This window comes from Rhinopithecus bieti, unplaced genomic scaffold (genome assembly GCF_001698545.2).
Source record: "Rhinopithecus bieti isolate Rb0 unplaced genomic scaffold, ASM169854v2 scaffold_30479, whole genome shotgun sequence".
Classification (NCBI taxonomy): Eukaryota; Metazoa; Chordata; class Mammalia; order Primates; family Cercopithecidae; genus Rhinopithecus; species Rhinopithecus bieti.
This window is the reverse complement of record NW_016813201.1, coordinates 490,887-505,151: the sequence shown is the minus strand read 5'-3', so window position 1 is coordinate 505,151 and position 14,265 is coordinate 490,887.

Here is a 14,265-nt window from a genome sequence, read left to right as displayed (position 1 = left end):
TATTTCTTAGTTTTTTTTTTTTTACAAAAAAGTAGTTATAGTTTCTTTAATTTCTGAATAATAAAGTATTTTATGATGTTTTCATGAAAAGCTTAAAATTTGAAGTATTGTTTACAATTTTAATTTGGAGGGGTTTTACTTGTCAGGGATTCTTTTGTTTGGTGTATTCACACCTTGCTTTCTTTAATAAAACGTAGTATACATGTAAGACGTAAACACATGAAGTAAAAGAAGTATAGAGAATAATAAGGCAAGAAAGTCTTTGTACCCTGCTAATTGTACTATTACTGGTACCTTGCTGATTGTACTGATTGTATTATTACTGGTACCCTGCTGATTGTACTGATTGTATTCTTACTGGAGGTAAAGATCATTTTTTTTTTTCTTTTAAGATAGAGTCCTGCTCTGTCACCTAGGCTGGAGTGCAGTGTCATGATCTCAGCTCACTGCAGCCTCTGCCTTCCAGGTTCAAGTGATTCTCCTGCCTCAGCCTCCCAAGTAGCTGGGATTATGGGCACACACCACCACGCCCGGGTAATTTTTTGATATTATTAGTAGAGACAGAGTTTCACCATGTTGGCCAGGCTGGCTCAAACTCCTGACCTCAGGTGATCTGCCCACATGGGCCTCCCAAAGTGTTGGGATTACAGGCGTGAGCCACTGCGCCTGGCAAAAAATCACTTTTAATGATTTGGTGTATGTCTTGCTAGATCCTTCATTGTACCTTTACCTTTATTACAAATGTGTTTTCTTTTCTTTCTTTCTTTTTCTTTTTTTGAGACAGGGTCTTTCTCTGTTGCCCAGGCTGGTGTGAAATGGCACTATCATGGCTCACTGCAGCCTTGACCTTCCGGACTCAAGCTGTCCTCTCAAGCCTCCCGAGTAGCTGGGACCACAGGTGCACACCACCATGCCTGGCTAATTTTTGTATTTTGTAGCTTTTTTTTTTTTTCTAGAGATGTGGTTTTGCTGTGTTGACAATGTTGGTCTTGAATTCCTGGGCTCAAGTAATCTGCCTGCCTTGGCCTCCCAAAGTGCTGGGATTACAGGCATGATCCACTGCACTCAGCCTTATTTTCTTAATATGTGTAGTTCATATCTTTTTCTCTTAATAGACTAGTTTTAACATAAGCAGTATATCAAACATACTGTTGTGCTGCTGACATTTGCCGCTTAATTATATATATTGGAAATTGTTCCATGTTAATGTATGTAGATCTACCTTGTTCTTAACTACACCAACATTTTTCTTACCAAGAATATGCTATAATTTACGTAATTTTCTTTTCAAAGTTTATATTATTTCCAATTTTTGTTATTACATGTAGTAGTGTTTGTATTTATGTTCTTGTGAACATATGCTGTTCCAAATGATAAATTTCTAGAAGTGAAACTACTGAAAGAAAACAAATGCCAGTTTAAAATTTTGATAGGTATTATACCAAGTAGTCCTTTGAGAAAATAGCGTTCACTTACATTTGGCCAATAGTTGATGAAGTGACCACTTTCCTACATTTTGTTAATATTGGGTTTTTCTTAATTTTTTTCAATCTCTTGAGTGAAAATATTACCTCATGGTTATTTAATTAGTATTTTTTTTTTTTTGCCAAAGAAGCTGAACAATTTTTTGTGTATTAGACATTTATATTGATTGCCTGTATACATATATTGCCCATGTTATTGGGTTATGTGCTTATATTTGTTTATTTGTAGGCACTTTTAATGTAATATTGGCATTATACTTTGTTTATATATGTTGTGAATATTTTCTCATGGTTGCTTGTCCTTTCACTTCATTGTATTTTTTTGCTGTATCTTTTAAAAGTTTTAATAATACCTTGTGCCAGATTCTGGTTGGTTAGAGTTTTGTGTCAAGTTCTTTTAGTTGCAAACAACGGAAACTTATCTGACATGAACCTAAACACAACGGAGAATGTATTGGAAGAGTACGAGGTTATAGCTCATTGAAAGGAAGGAAAAACTCAAGAACCCTGGCTTTGGAAATGGGCTGGAAACACAGCTTGTTCAGGGATCTGGGAAGTCTGGGGTAAATTCACTCAACTTTTTTTTCCTTGCATCATTCCCTTCAAGATTCAAATCCCAGAAAAGTCTCACTGGCTTTATTTCCTTTAAGTGACCACCCTCCAATTCCACCCCCTTAGCCTGATGAAGGGGATAACCTTGATTGATAGTTCTATGAAGACTTCATACAATGAAAGCAAAGGTATTCACTAAAAAGAAGTTAAGAGTATTGTTATCAGAAGATGAGGGAATAGACTCAGGCAAGTAGAAACAACATATGTTTAAAACTTATTGTATCAGAATTACCTTTTTAATCTATTTAGTATTAATTTTGTATATAATTTGAAGTAGATTTCCAATTTCATGTTTGTTGTTTCTCAGATATCTGGCTGTTGGCCCAATATCATTTATTAAATTCTTCATCCTCTCTCTCTTGACTTGAAATGCCACCTATTAATTTTTCTTCTAGCATATTTCTGGATGCTCTGTTTTGTGTTACTGATTTATTGTCTATCATTGAGTCAGGGCCACACTTTTAACTACTTTAGCTTTATAATATGTTTTGATATTTTGTAGAACAAGTATTTGGTTTGCCTTCGGGTTACCCTGGCTTTTTAGTATATTTTCTTTTCTGGATGAACTCTAGAATCAGCTTGTCAGATTCCATAAAATATGCTATGTTATGATTTAGACTGGGATTGCATTTACTTTCTAGAGCAGTTAGATTATCTCGATAATTGACATCTTTATAATCTTGAGGCTTCTTATCCTGGAACATGGATTCCCCATTTGTTCAGATGTTCTTTAAATCCTTCAATACAATTTTATAATTTTTAAATATACTCTATATTAGTTTAATCCTTGGACATAGTTTTGTTGCTTTTGGGAAGGATGCCTTTTTATTACATTTTTTTGAATGCTGTTTATTTCTGTAGCTAGCTTCCTTATTGAATTCTTTTATTAGTTGTTAGGACTTTTTAATTTTCTTGAATATTTGTTATATATGTTTATCACATACATGTACATGTAAAACAGTCACATCATATGCAAATAGTGCCTGTCATCTTTTTATTTCCAATAGTTATACCCTTTTCCTCCTTTTTCTTGTCTTATTATATTGGATTGGACCTGTAGAACAGTGTTGAATAGTAAACTTGTAGAATGCATCTTTATATTTATTTGTAAGGTAATGCAATCCTGTCTAGGATGTTTCTGTTTTAAAAAGGACATCTGCTATAGGTTTCTTAAAGATACCTTTTATCAATTTAAGGAATTCCTTCTTTTATTTCTAGTTCTTTAAGTTTATTTAAAATCAAATGACTATTGAATTTTAATAAATGCTTTTCTGTCTTCTATTGAGATGATCATATGATTTGTTTTCCTTTAATCTGTTAATATAGTAAATCATACTAATGGATTTTCTAATATGAAGCTAAACTTACATTTTTGATAGAAAGCCATTTTGATCATGTTACGTATTTCAGGGTTCCCAGAGTCTCATGTATTTGCTTGCCTTCTTCATGATTCTTGCCACTGCTATAAGTACTCTGCACTATTCTATTTTCTGTGAATGCTCCCTTAAATGTATGTATTTCTATGCATATAGTAAGTGGAAAACATTTATCACTTGCCATAAATAAAATATTTAAAAAATAAGTATATAACTACAGGTTGAGTACCTTTTATCCAAAATGCTTTGGGTAAAAGCATTAAATAAAAGTACTTTGGCCCAGAAGTGTTTTGGATTTTGGAATATTTTCAGAATACATACCAGTTGAGCATCTAATCTGAAAATCCAAAATGTGAAATGCACTAATGAGTGTTTCCTTTGAAAATCATGCTGACACTAAAAAAGTTTTGGATTTTGGATAATTTCTTGATTAAAATAAAAGTGTTTTGTCTCTGTAACACTAACAAAATTGCCCATGCTAATAGTAATATGTGAAATAGTTTATGAAGAGCGTTGTTCTTTTGAAATAATACTGCTAATATTTACATAGATATTTGCGTCTTCGCAGGTGAGGTTGGCCTATAGTTTTGTTTCCTTTTGGCATACAAACTATGTTATACTTACCTTTTCTAATAAGTTAAGAAGGCTTTCATCTTTGGTGTGCACCAGACATCTTGAATAGCACATGAGTGTTTTGTTCCTTGAAGCTTTGGTAGATCTTCATTAAAAATGTATTTTGGTGGGGGGAGGGTTGGTGGAATTTTGATGACCTATTATAGTTCCTCTATAATTATTGGTTTACTTATGGATTTTACCTCTTTTGAGTCATTTTGGAAATGCTTTCCTGGAAAATCAAGCATTTCACTTGGCATTTCAAATTTCTTGATGTTTAGTATTATATAGTATCCTCTTATTTAGAAGCTTTCCTCTGTATTTGTTATGACTCCATTTCTCTTTCCTTGGGTAGCTTATTTGTGTTTGATTGAGAAAGAGACAAGAAAGAGAGGGAAGGACAGAGAGTGTGTTTTTCCTAGGAAAATAAACAAATTTGTCTATTTTGGCCTTTTAAAGAACCAGATTTTGTTTAAATTATTCAAATATGTTCCTTTTTAAAATTATATTTATCAGGCCAGGTATGATGGCTGATGCTTGTAATCCCAGCACTTTGGGAGGCTGAGACAGACTGATCACCTGAGGTCAGGAGTTTGATACCAGCCTGGCCAACATGGTGAAACCCTGTCTCTACTAAAAATACAAAAATTAGCTGGGTGTGGTGGCAGGCATCTGTAACCCCGGCTACTTGGGAGGCTGAGGTGGGAGAATCCCTTGAACCTGGGAGGTGGAGGCTGCAGTGAGCCAAGAATCATGCCACTACACTCTAGCCTGGGCGACACAGCGAGACCCTGTCTAAAAGAAAAAAAAATATATATATCTATTTTCTATCCTTTCTTTAATGTTTAGTTTTCTTTATACTCACTTGGGTTGAAGTCTTTGGTTAATTTATTTTCAGTCTCTTTTTCTAGTAAATAAATTTAAAGCTATTAAGTTTTCCTGTCACAACAATCTTTGGCAACAACAAACTTTTGATGATAGTATTTTATTTTCATTTACTTCTAAATAAGATGAAGTTTAGTTTTATTTCCTTTTAATCCAAGAAGTACTTGGAGGAATGTTTTTAAATTTCTAAATGGATAGGTTGTTTTTTGGCTATCCTTTTATCTGTGTCTATTTTTATTCCAGGTTGACAGAGAATGTAACCTATTTGGGAGAATGTATTAAGAGTTTAGTAAACAATAAGTTTTGGAAATATTCTGTAGTTACTCTAAAGGGTACATAATCTTCTTTTTATGGATGTAACTTTCTAATAGATCCATTAAATTACACTGGTTAATTGCAGTATTCAAATTACATATATTTTTACTTAGTTTTGTCAATTCCATTAAAAAACCGTAAGGGAATATTGAAGTCTTTCAAAATGAATATGGATTTGTCAGTTTCTGTTTATGTCAAAATTAGGTTCATGGGAGTATATAAAACCTATCTTTTAGATTTTATATGTTTTGCTAATATAGAATATCCTTCTTGACCTTAAATTTTTCTAACACTGGATTTAAAAAATTATAGTTTGTATCTTTACACTTCACACATGTTTTATACTGACTTTTTAACAAATTAATAAACTTTATTTTTTAGAGCAGTTTTAAGTTCACAGCAAATTTGAGTGGATCAGAAAGTTTTCATATAACGCAGTTCCCACACTCACACAACCTCCTCTTCACACCACAATGATACATTTGTTATAGTTGATAAAGCTATATTGACACATCATCATCACCCCAAATCCATAGTTTACATTAGGTTTTACTCTGGGTGTTATACATTCTAAGGGGTTTGACAAAGTATAAAGACATTATCCACCCTTGTAGAATACAGAATAGTTTCATTCATACAGAATAGTTTCACTACCCTGAAAATACTCTGTGTTCTACCTATGCATCCTCCTTCCCCATTAACACTTAGCAACCACTGATCTGTACTGTTGGTGTTTGGCTGGAGTAGGGCAAGTACTGCTAAGAATGCTTTCTGTCATTCAGTGACCCTTCCCATACTCAGCTAGGTGGATTAAATTTTTCTTGGAGCTCTTTTTTGTCTATGGATGTTGGTGGTTCTGGATTGGAGACTTCGACAGCACCTTGTCTGGGATATGTGAGAGTCAATGAGGAAAGTCAGGGATTTTATTGCCTTGGTATTTATCAAGTCCCAAGGTCCCTAGGCCATCTGCCTTTCCACTTTTCAGAGTCTTTCTATGCTGCTTGTGTTACGTTCAGGGTGTTTTAGTTGTAAGAAGGAGGATCTGGGAACAATGGGACTACTCCATTTTGGTGGAAATCTTGGGTTGGTTTTTTAAGTCAAATTAAATATTGTTTTGAGTAACTTAGAATATTTCTAAAAAAGGTAATTGGTTAAATTCTCACAAATGTCAGTAGATTACAGAAGTCAGTAGTTACACAATAAAATGCATCTCTAAGTGGCTATTAAACATTTCCTCTTCAGTTTCTCCTCCGCTTATGCCAAATTGAGACTGTCATATGGAGAGTTAATCCACAGTAATGTAGGTTTGTTTATGAGGGACGGCACTTAAGAGTTTGGTTGATCATAGTTGGCAATTATCTCATGTTAGGTGAACCAGATAAGTCAGTTTAGAGCAGTCAGCCCAAGGATGGGGCTACCTAAGGTAGGTAGTAAAGGTCCAGAGAGCCAGATTGAGTCTATAGTTTGAGACCAGATTAATGCAGAGAGTGTGCCTGAATTTACAAATGGTGAGAATTGGAGGAAATAAGTGTACCTGGCTGGCGTAGAGAGTGATGGGGGCAAACAAGGCAGCTTTTGTTAGTCATTTTCCTTCCCTGGTAAACCTACTTACCTCCAACCTAGACTGGCTGGATCAGTTAAGAATACAATCTATGGTAAGTGGCTTAAATGGACAAAGGTTTATTTCTTGAAGGAAGAAGAAGGGGTATGGGTAGCTTAGTGATGTCACCAGGAACTCAATCCCTTTCTCTCTCTCATTCTGTCTTCCTCAGTAAGTAGGCTTTTAGCCTCATACTGGTCTTATGATTTCATGATGGCTTCTGCATCACCAGATACCATGTTTAATTTCTAGGCAGGAATATGAAGAGGGAAGCAGTCAGGGGAAATGCTTATATTAGGAGATCAAAAACTTTTTCAGAAAGCTTCACCCTATGTGCCATTGGTCATGACTGCAGAAAAGTCTGGGGCATTGACTGCAGGGTGTTGGCTTGTTGCTCTCCGAAACAATATCAGGTACTGTGGTAAGGAAGAAAAGGAAACAGACACTATCAGGGCCTGCTCACTGGGCCATTAGATTTTTCTCCAGAGTATCACGTGTATGCTTAATTTCATTCATTGAGAAGAATAAAAGTAGTATCTTGAGAAAATAGATATATCAACAACTCCCTTTGTAAAAGGTCTTATCTTTTATACATGTGTCATCCAGGCTTCTGCTTGTTGTACTTTTGCAGCACTTTTTGGTGTTTATGGAAGTAGCGTAAGGGGCATTTATGCTAAAAATGATTGGGACAACTTAATTTTGAATAATCAAGATTTTATAGAACAAAGAACTGATGTAGAACTGTAGTTCTTATAGGGTGGGGCCTACTTCCTAGGGAACTATTGTCGATCTCTGGGGCCTTTTCAATCCCTCACATCGCTCTTGAGATTCTGATTTGCCTATTTTGGGACGTGTTAAGAATTCAGTCTACAGTAAAATGAGGACTGTTACTGATAGAAGTGTGCTTGGGCAAAGGAACATGGGAACGGCAGGGAAAAAAACGTTGAGTACCATTGTGGAAACACATTCATTTTCAGGCCATTGAAAAATGGCTCCAGTAGACACAGGGCCATTAAAAAATTATTTAAATCTGGAAGTTCATGTCACTTTTTTTGTCTAGATGTATAGATATGAATTTATTACATTGATGTTTGTACTATGCATTACTTGAACTTTGAGGAACCTAAGCAAGTTTATTTATAGCATGTAGACCTAAGATACAGCTAATCTTTTTATTGTCTTTTCATTTTTCTCCCACACCAACACTAGACTGTGCTCCACACCAAAGTCCTTAGGTATAGAACATACTATTTTCTTTTATTTCTTCTCTCCATGAACATGTGCAAACAGTAAATAGAAGTTGACATGTGTTTTTATGAGCAGTATAAATAATGTTTACCTGAGTTTCCTTGTTACTAAATCTGGCAAGGTTATGGAGATTGATATTTATTTAACAATATTGTAGACCTATGTATATGTATATATCTTTTATTACCAGTATAACTTTGAAAGCCCTTCGTGTATAATTTTGATGTTGCTGTAGCAACATGGTTACCAAAATAAGGTACATTTTTTTTCTGCTTTGTCTTTTAAGGCATTCTTTTCTCCCAAAGCTTTTAATCAGCAGTAGAGAGTTTCAGGCCCAACCACTTATTATTTTTTCTATTCGTCTTTCTACTATGAATTTCCCTTGCTTAAAATTGGTTACTTATTATTGTAACAAATGAAATATAATTTTTATTGGCATACATATAGTGGGAATTGTAAGAATGAATTCGAAGGGATGCAGTGTATGATATGGTATAAAAAGTATAGGCTCTGCTAGTACCTAAGCTTATGACTTTGCCCCTTAATCTTTCTGTGCTTTGGTTTCATCATCTGTAAAATGGATAGAGAAAGAGCTACTTCACAGGGATGATACACACATTACGCATTGCTTGGTAGGAATTCAGTTACCTTTCACCTCCCTCACCTTCCTTTTTCCTTTTTCTGTGTTTGTTAACTAAGGTTAATAGCATACTGTTTCTCCCTATAAATATTGTCACTTTCATACCTAACTTGGATATCTAAATAATTACTGATTTCACAAAGGAAGTTCTTGAGTCTAGGAAATATCCTGATCTCAGCTCTCCCACAATTAATTCCAGTTTAATTGGTATTTTAACCAAAGCCTAGCCCAGCTTTGGTTAAGTTCACAGCCAGTGGAGTTCCACTCAGTGGAGTAGAGATTTTATGGAAAGCATAGCTGTAGAACTCAATCATTGCTTTTGTTTATTATATCTCTTTTCTTTGCAAAAAGGATATTCATTGATTTAAAAGGGTATAATAAAATTAACAACATAGGAGGGAAAATGGAGGGAGATGCTGGACAAAAACCAAGAATTTGAATATGTCGACCTCAAGGGTTAAAAGTTAAGTTTGGCTTTCTAGCAAATCCTTTTACCTGAACTCCAGGGATTTTCATACTCATAGCCTTTTTGTAGGAGTAGGAATAGGGCAGGGGTTGGGGAAGTGGGTTTTTTGTTTGCTTATTTAAGCAAGGCTGACTTAATACTGGAAGAAATCCCCAGGAAGTCTAAGGGAGCTAATTCAGGAGAGTAATTAGGCTCTGGTGAGAACTTCTACTATCTATGTATCTGAAGCCAGTCCTAATAGGCAATAGGTGGCCACCCCGTATAATGCTGGACTCAATGCTGCTCTTCATCAATGAGGCAGGAAATTATTTTAAAGAGTGCACCTCTGGCTTGTCTTTCAGTTAGCTTTTCTCTTGACCCTCATCCCTCCACCCATCTCCTTACTGCCTCACTTACCATAACGCCTGAACAAACAAGTCAGATCATGTTATTTTAGCTTAAAAATAGGTTAAATTTTATTTGTTGCAGGTTTGAATTAATGCGTCTTCACAAAAGTGGACAATTTGAATTTTTCTCAGATTCTTTATATATTATTTACATATTTATAACTGGAAACAGCTTTCAAATAGGAGAAAAATGAATTAACTCATTGACTAAGGTATGATCCTCACCTCTTATATCCGTTTTACAGATGGCTAAGCAAACACAAAGAGATTAAATAATGATGCTCACACAGCTGTTCAAGTTCTTTATCTTTCTCTTTTATATGATATCACTATTCAGGTTAGTTGAAGAAACCAAACAAATACAGCTATGGTAAATTATGGTAGAGTGAAGAGACTGTCATTGGAGGTATGTATTTTAAAGGGACAAGGCACACCAGATCTTGAGCCTTGTCTTGTTGGACTGAAGAAACCCAGTTGTACAAAAAGCCATGCAGTGTTAGCAAGAGACAGGGTTGGTTGAGTTGGCAGAACTGTTAGGGAAGCTGTCCCTAGAAACATTTTGAAGAACTCAACAAGAAATCTTCATGTATTATTTGCCACATTTTAAACTAAAGTGAAGATGTAGTGAGATGGAAAATCATTTTAATCAAAGTGGCTCCACATTTGAAGTCACTAATTTAGACATCCCATTCTTTGTGTACTTCTCATTGTCCAACTTGATCAGTTTCATTGCATCTTGAAGTCTACTTTCTCTACCTTCTCTCTTTCTTTTTCTGTTATCACTTTCTTTCTTATCCAGCTTAGATGCCATGTTTGTTATGTCAGTCATCCTTTGACAGTATCTTCAAGTCCCATTTACATTATCCTTCCATCATATCAGCTGGGAAAACTGCTAATGTGGATGACTCCAATTAACCACACCCTTCATGCAAGTACCCTGGCTGCCAGGAATCTGGCAGTGCTTATTATTTCCTCTTTTTATGGTATTTCCATCTTTTCTTTCTCTATAAACTCCTTCTTTTCCAACAGTATTTCCTCAGGACTCCAAATAAACAAACGAAATCTTCACTTAAACTGAGTCATCTTCCAGGTACTTTCTTAGCTCCCCCTTGTCATGCCATTCTTACTGAATAAATTACCTGGACTTACTGCTTTCATTTTGTCACATCCATACATCACTGTAATTTGGCTTCATTCATCAACATTTCCAAAAGTGTTCTAATTCAGATCATCATTTATTTCCATGTTACTAAATCCAAAAAGTATGCTAGTTATTTGTCTTTCTTGACTTCTTAATAGCATTTGACACAGTATTTTAGCCCTTGTATCTAGAACACTCTCTTATTTTACTTTCATATCATATTCTCATTTTTGTGTGGCCTTTCATGATACCTATTGCTTTTTATTGTCCTTTTTTGGCCTCTCCACTTCTTCCTGCTGTGTAAATACTGGAGACTTCCAGGGACCTGTCCACAGCTCTCTTCCATTTTTATTCTACATTCTCTTTTCAGTTTCCAGTTGCTTTTATTCAGCCCTGAGGATTTAGTTACCCTCTCTTGATGTAGGCTTCTGAATCACCACTTCCACTTCTAAGTTTTCTTGTGAGCCCCATACTAATCTCTTCAGCTCTTTTTTTAACATCTTCACCTGGCGTTCCAAAGTGAACTGCTTATCCTCCTTCTTCTTGTGTTCTACCCGATACTCTTGTGTTCCTAACTTTAGCATATGTTACTCCCATCATCACTCTGCAGCATTAAGGTAGTGTTGAGGCTGTGTTTTGCAATCAGATTGCCTGGATTTGAATCCTGGCTCCATCAGTTATTAGTAGCTTGGACTTGGGCAAATTACTTAAATGCCCTTTGCCTCAGTTTTCTAGTCTGTAAAATGGGAATACTAATACTACCTTTGTCACAGAGTTACTCTGAGTACTAAAGGGGGGGTATGAGATTTGTATCTTATATGGATTTAATAAAACATATGAATTGCTTATATAATGTAATTATGATTATCATCCATCCTGGGCATTATCTTTGATTCTTCCCATATCACCTTCCTCTTAAATATTTCTTGAATCTGTCCATATGTTTATCAATTCATTCAACCACCATGCTAGTCCATTCTTTGCTTTAACATCTACAGTCATCTCTCTATCATCTCCCTGTTGCCCATTTTCAATTCATTCTTTATTCTGCAACCTGGTGGTTGTGTCAGAATGCATATTGGATCATTGCACTTTAACACTTTATCTGTCAGAGGTTCAAGTTTTCTTTAGAATAAGGCTCAAAATCTTCTCTATGGTCTGAGAGTCTGGGTGACCTCTCACCCTTGGTTATCCCTCCAACCTCACTCTCTATGTTTCAGTCACCTTAGACTTTTTCCCCCTGTTTTCTAAGAGATTATCTACCTCTTTTTGCTACCTCTTTCTGCTAAGAGATTATATACCTCTTTTTTCAGGGTTTAGCTGAGATGCCAGATCATCAGGACGGCATTTGCCGACCTCTAATGGGGTTCCCATGAACATCCTTTGTTTTCCCTTTTATAATGCTCCTTAAATACAATTATTTGTTTAATGTTTGCATTCCTGGCTAAGTTCCATAAAAACCAGTCTAATTCTTGGCTTTATCTGTTTCTAGTACCTAACAGTGTCTGGCACATAGTAATGCTCTGAAAATATTTGTTGAATTAATTCATTTATGAGCAGATATGAAAAACGTATGATTGCTATGTTTGAGGAATTCTTCTTTGTCTGATTGTTATAGGCAGAAGAGCTGAACTTTCTCTATAGATGCTGGGAAGGCCAGACACTTACTTTCCAAACCTACCTTGAAATTAAGGATGACTTTCTGTGAAGGTTCTGTTCAATGAGATGTGAATGAAAATCTGCTGGGGGATTCTGGGAAATTTTGCACCACCTCTTTCCTTTCTTTCTTCTTCCTCTTCCTCCCCATAATGCAGAGGACAGACTGGAGGCAGATTGGTCTTCTTGCAATGGTGAGGTTACTGTGAGGATGAGCATGACATTTTAAGAAAGACAGAAGGATTCTTAGTCTTTGATGATATCTTGGTGTTCTTGTGCCCACCCTGAAATGCCTCTCTCCAGACGTCTTACTATGTGAAAATAATTAACCACTATATCATTAATATACTATAGTCTGGTTTCTGTTATATGTAGCCAGATGCAATCCCTGATAGGTGCATATAGTGCTTACATAACTTATTTGGTACCTAGTGATATGATGTTTTAGGATTGTAAACCAGTGGGCAGATGGCTGGATGGCTGGGTGGATGGATGATTGAGTAGCTAGATGGATGGATGCACAGCAACCAGTAGATTATAAACTACTGGAAAATAAAGACCGTATTTTATATTTTTTGTATTCCCCTTCCCCACACCCAACTCTATGCACCCTGCATACTGTCCTTCATATAGTAAATGCCCAACAAGTGCTTCTTGATGATAGTGTTGATTGAGGTTTGAAGAGGATATTTCCTTAAGAAGGGTTCTGAGTTACAGGTTTCATATGGATTCTGAAAATGAAATCTCCTAAGAGAGCAGCCTCTGGACTTAATTTAAAGAGATACATCAACATTTGGGTCAATATTTGCTGTATCTCTGGTAATTTAGAAAATGAAATACTTTGTAAAAGTCAGAATAAAGGATGTATCTTGGCAAATGGCCTTGCCAATAATGTTCAAAACAAAAGAACCATTATTAAAGGAAAGGATGTCAAGTAGTATAATTCTCTGCTGATATAGCTTATTATAAGCAAGCCGACCATAAAATTTGTAGTCCAAATTGTAAATTTTTGAGTAAAAGGAGGTGCTATCAGTAGTTATTCTCGAACAATAAACTCAAACTGGAACTGTCCTAGGACTTATGATTAATTTTAAGAAAATAAGTCATTTCTATATGTCAAAAAAGTCTACAATTTTGATACAGATTTGAGTTATTAGGTTGGTGCAAAAGTAACTCAGGTTTTTGCCAATAGTATGAAATTCTCTGAGGCCATTCCCTTTTCAGCATTTTGTACATGTGTATCCCCCTGGCCAAAATAAACTACCCATTTGATTTTTCTCTTTGTGGTTAAATTATTTTTATACATCAAGATTCTTCTTTTTTATATTGTTACCTCCAGTTACTCCAGTCCATAATAATCTCTTTTTGATACTGGATAGCGCTTACATTTTTTTTTATTATTATTATACTTTAAGTTCTAGGGTACATGTGCATAACGTGCAGGTTTGTACTTGTGCCATGTTGGTGTGCTGCACCCATCAACTCGTCAGCACCCATCAATTCGTCATTTATATCAGGTATAACTCCCAATGCAATCCCTCCCCCCTCCCCCCTCCCCATGATAGGCCCCGGTGTGTGATGTTCCCCTTCCCGAGTCCAAGTGATCTCATTGTTCAGTTCCCACCTATGAGTGAGAACATGCGGTGTTTGGTTTTCTCTTCTTGTGATAGTTTGCTAAGAATGATGGTTTCCAGCTGCATCCATGTCCCTACAAAGGACACAAACTCATCCTTTTTTATGGCTGCATAGTATTCCATGGTGTATATGTGCCACATTTTCTTAATCCAGTCTGTCACAGATGGACATTTGGGTTGATTCCAAGTCTTTGCTATTGTGAATAGTGC